Here is a 5000-nt window from a genome sequence, read left to right on the forward strand (position 1 = left end):
TCGGCTCGCCCCACCGGCAGGACGTCCCACGATACATGCCAGTTAAACACCGACGGGCGGTGAACCAACAGCGTGGGACACAAATCCAACTACGAGCTTTTTAACCGCAACAACTTTAATATACGCTATTGGAGCTGGAATTACCGCGGCTGCTGGCACCAGACTTGCCCTCCAATAGATACTCGTTAAAGGATTTAAAGTGTACTCATTCCGATTACGGGGCCTCGGATGAGTCCCGTATCGTTATTTTTCGTCACTACCTCCCCGTGCCGGGAGTGGGTAATTTGCGCGCCTGCTGCCTTCCTTGGATGTGGTAGCCGTTTCTCAGGCTCCCTCTCCGGAATCGAACCCTGATTCCCCGTTACCCGTTACAACCATGGTAGGCGCAGAACCTACCATCGACAGTTGATAAGGCAGACATTTGAAAGATGCGTCGCCGGTACGAGGACCGTGCGATCAGCCCAAAGTTATTCAGAGTCACCAAGGCAAACGGACCGGACGAGCCGACCGATTGGTTTTGATCTAATAAAAGCGTCCCTTCCATCTCTGGTCGGGACTCTGTTTGCATGTATTAGCTCTAGAATTACCACAGTTATCCAAGTAACGTGGGTACGATCTAAGGAACCATAACTGATTTAATGAGCCATTCGCGGTTTCACCTTAATGCGGCTTGTACTGAGACATGCATGGCTTAATCTTTGAGACAAGCATATGACTACTGGCAGGATCAACCAGGGAGCTGCGTCAACTAGAGCTGAGCAGCCGGCCGCCCGGGAGTGTGTCCCGGGGGCCCGCGCGAACACGCAAGCGTCCGCTCAATTATTCTGCAAACAGGAGGAGGCTGAGCTCCCCTGCACAATACACCTCGAAACCCTCTCAGGTCCCGGCGGCGCGCAGCGCCGTCCTAAGTACTTGGTCGGGTTCGAGAGAGGCGCAATCGCCCGGAGTTTGGCGAGTAGACGCTTTAGGTGCGACCACCCGTGCTCCCAACTGAGCTTGCCGCTGCCGACAGAGGCCCGGGAGCGTGCTGTCGTGGCATTGCCGGCGGGAGACAACACGCGCCACCTACGGTGACCGGCAGCTCCAACGCCAGCGCCACAGAAGGACAAAAGCCCCACTTGGGTGCCGAAGCGAACTCTCCCAGCACAGCGCACGCGCCAACACGTCCGCACAGCTGCGATACAAACCACCTGCGAGAACCGCAGAGGCGACCGAGCAGCAGACGGCGTCGCGGCGCCGAGCGCCGGGCGGCGGCGCATCCTCAGCGCACACAGTCCTCAATCGGACCAGCACACTGCAGATGTCCACCGCGCTTCGCACCGGGCCCGCGAGGACCTACTTTGGCCGCACGGCGCCGCGTGCAGGGTGCGCCGGCGCGCAGCTGCGCCGCCTGCCGCCTCCGTCGGCCGGCGCGCCTGCCACTGGCCGCCCCCACCAGCCGGCTGTAGCGCGTGCGCCCACGCACCGCGCGGCCAGCACGCCGGGAGGCCCCCCCTCACCGGCCGGGGACGGTCCCACCCAGCCACCGCCGCGTATCGCTTCACACCCAGATGCCATTCACGTTCGTGGGCATGGTGGGTATCGCTGGAACAACCGGTTGGTAGCTCAACCGATCGTCGCCATCACTGATTCACCTCTAGCGAGAACAACCGCACCACAACGGTTTACCAGTTGTTCATTTGCATAACGTCACCAGCAAACGTAGGCGTCCATCGCCATTTGCAAATTCAACGATTGTTGCATGCCTGTGTCAGGTGTCACGACACACTATGTCTGCCCACATACACGCAACAACATGTGCACGCTTCGCGAACACGTGGAAGGTGGCCCCCGTACGTATGCGATGTCCATTGCGCGAACGACTGTCAACCGGCCTCTGTCGCATGTCGCAGATGTGGAACGCAGTGCACCATGCTATCACGGTGTGTGAGAAGAGACGACTACGTCTGACAACACGCGCCACTACATCAACAGACGGCTCATGCTGATCGCCATCCAGGGCATACCACACTGCAATCCAGCTCTTATAGGGAGACGACACGTAGCTGAGTGCACAACATTTGGACCGCATGGTTCGCCGTTGTTGGCGCAGTCGTTGTACGGTCACATGTACCACGATGTATCATTCAGTACATGAGGACCAATGTGCAGTACAGTGTGTGATTTGGACGTACAACATCAGCGGACAGTTGACACAGGCCGTACCACAGCGTAGGCTAAGTGCTTCGCACATGCGAATGCCAATGAACAACTGCAAATGCCAATGAACAACTGCAAAGGGCATTGAGCATGTACGTCCTGCTGCCATCCACATTACAGTGTATAGCTGCAAGGTGTTTAACATGAAGCGATACACTGGGGACCGGGCAGTGCGAGTAGCAAACTATATTGCGGGGGTTGCAGTTAGGCAACACTACACTAATTTAACGCGTCGTATGACAATTACAGAGCAGGTTAAGGCCCAACGTGTGTTGGGTTAAGGCCCAACGTGTGTTGGGTTAAGGCCCAACGTGTGTTGGGTTAAGGCCCAACGTGTGTTGGGTTAAGGCCCAACGTGTGTTGGGTTAAGGCCCAACGTGTGTTGGGTTAAGGCCCAACGTGTGTTGGGTTAAGGCCCAACGTGTGTTGGGTTAAGGCCCAACGTGTGTTGGGTTAAGGCCCAACGTGTGTTGGGTTAAGGCCCAACGTGTGTTGGGATAAGGCCCAACGTGTGTTGGGTTAAGGCCCAACGTGTGTTGGGTTAAGGCCCAACGTGTGTTGGGTTAAGGCCCAACGTGTGTTGGGTTAAGGCCCAACGTGTGTTGGGTTAAGGCCCAACGTGTGTTGGGTTACGTTAAGGGGCAATGTGGGTTACGTTAAGGGGCAATGTGGGTTACGTTAAGGGGCAATGTGGGTTACGTTACGGCGCAATATAGGTTACGTTACGGCGCAATATAGGTTACGTTAAGGCGCAATATCGGTTACGTTAAGGCGCAATACAGGTTACGTTAAGGCGCAATACAGGTTACGTTAAGGCGCAATACAGGTTACGTTAAGGCGCAATACAGGTTACGTTAAGGCGCAATACAGGTTACGTTAAGGCGCAATACAGGTTACGTTAAGGCGCAATGCAGGTTACGTTAAGGCGCAATACAGGTTACGTTAAGGCGCAATACAGGTTACGTTAAGGCGCAATACAGGTTACGTTAAGGCGCAATACAGGTTACGTTAAGGCGCAATACAGGTTACGTTAAGGCGCAATACAGGTTACGTTAAGGCGCAATACAGGTTACGTTAAGGCGCAATACAGGTTACGTTAAGGCGCAATACAGGTTACGTTAAGGCGCAATACAGGTTACGTTAAGGCGCAATACAGGTTACGTTAAGGCGCAATACAGGTTACGTTAAGGCGCAATACAGGTTACGTTAAGGCGCAATACAGGTTACGTTAAGGCGCAATACAGGTTACGTTAAGGCGCAATACAGGTTACGTTAAGGCGCAATACAGGTTACGTTAAGGCGCAATACAGGTTACGTTAAGGCGCAATACAGGTTACGTTAAGGCGCAATACAGGTTACGTTAAGGCGCAATACAGGTTACGTTAAGGCGCAATACAGGTTAGGTTAAGGCGCAATACAGGTTAGGTTAAGGCGCAATACAGGTTAGGTTAAGGTACGACATAGGTTAGGTTAAGGTACGACATAGGTTAGGTTAAGGTACGACATAGGTTAGGTTAAGGTACGACATAGGTTAGGTTAAGGTACGACATAGGTTAGGTTAAGGTACGACATAGGTTAGGTTAAGGTACGACATAGGTTAGGTTAAGGTACGACATAGGTTAGGTTAAGGTACGACATAGGTTAGGTTAAGGTACGACATAGGTTAGGTTAAGGTACGACATAGGTTAGGTTAAGGTACGACATAGGTTAGGTTAAGGTACGACATAGGTTAGGTTAAGGTACGACATAGGTTAGGTTAAGGTACGACATAGGTTAGGTTAAGGTACGACATAGGTTAGGTTAAGGTACGACATAGGTTAGGTTAAGGTACGACATAGGTTAGGTTAAGGTACGACATAGGTTAGGTTAAGGTACGACATAGGTTAGGTTAAGGTACGACATAGGTTAGGTTAAGGTACGACATAGGTTAGGTTAAGGTACGACATAGGTTAGGTTAAGGTACGACATAGGTTAGGTTAAGGTACGACATAGGTTAGGTTAAGGTACGACATAGGTTAGGTTAAGGTACGACATAGGTTAGGTTAAGGTACGACATAGGTTAGGTTAAGGTACGACATAGGTTAGGTTAAGGTACGACATAGGTTAGGTTAAGGTACGACATAGGTTAGGTTAAGGTACGACATAGGTTAGGTTAAGGTACGACATAGGTTAGGTTAAGGTACGACATAGGTTAGGTTAAGGTACGACATAGGTTAGGTTAAGGTACGACATAGGTTAGGTTACGGTACGACATAGGTTAGGTTACGGTACGACATAGGTTAGGTTACGGTACGACATAGGTTAGGTTACGGTACGACATAGGTTAGGTTACGGTACGACATAGGTTAGGTTACGGTACGACATAGGTTAGGTTACGGTACGACATAGGTTAGGTTACGGTACGACATAGGTTAGGTTACGGTACGACATAGGTTAGGTTACGGTACGACATAGGTTAGGTTACGGTACGATATAGGTTAGGTTACGGTACGATATAGGTTAGGTTAAGGTACACATTGTTGTAAGGAAAGGTTTAATGGGGGGCGGGGCGGGGCGGCCGGTTTGTTGATTGTGATTATAGTAAGTGGATGCCTGCGGCATCATCTGATTTGCCACGTCAGGATGCACCTTTGGCTCATGACAGGCGGCGCTCTCATTCCATGCTTGTGGCAGACCTGTGTCTTTCATTCCTGCCATTGTTTGTGTGCTGTGAGAGGAGGCAGTATTGTGATGTTGGGTGCACCCCTGTGTAGGACATGTGTGGGTGTTGGTGGCTTGGCTGAGCAATGGTGGTTGTCGGG

General features: G+C 51.8%; 1 non-coding gene across 1 annotated transcript in view; it reads right to left on the bottom strand.

Annotated features, from left to right (window-relative positions):
• The window catches only part of LOC124561079, a 1910-nt gene extending 1172 nt beyond the window's left edge, over positions 1 to 738 (bottom strand). The window contains exon 1 of the ribosomal RNA XR_006969534.1: positions 1 to 738. This exon is cut by the window's left edge and continues 1172 nt beyond it. This is a non-coding gene — a ribosomal RNA (small subunit ribosomal RNA).
• Between the last annotated feature and the right edge of the window lie 4262 nt (positions 739 to 5000).

Source organism: Schistocerca americana, unplaced genomic scaffold, assembly GCF_021461395.2.
Source record: "Schistocerca americana isolate TAMUIC-IGC-003095 unplaced genomic scaffold, iqSchAmer2.1 HiC_scaffold_1143, whole genome shotgun sequence".
In the NCBI taxonomy this organism is placed as follows: domain Eukaryota; kingdom Metazoa; phylum Arthropoda; class Insecta; order Orthoptera; family Acrididae; genus Schistocerca; species Schistocerca americana.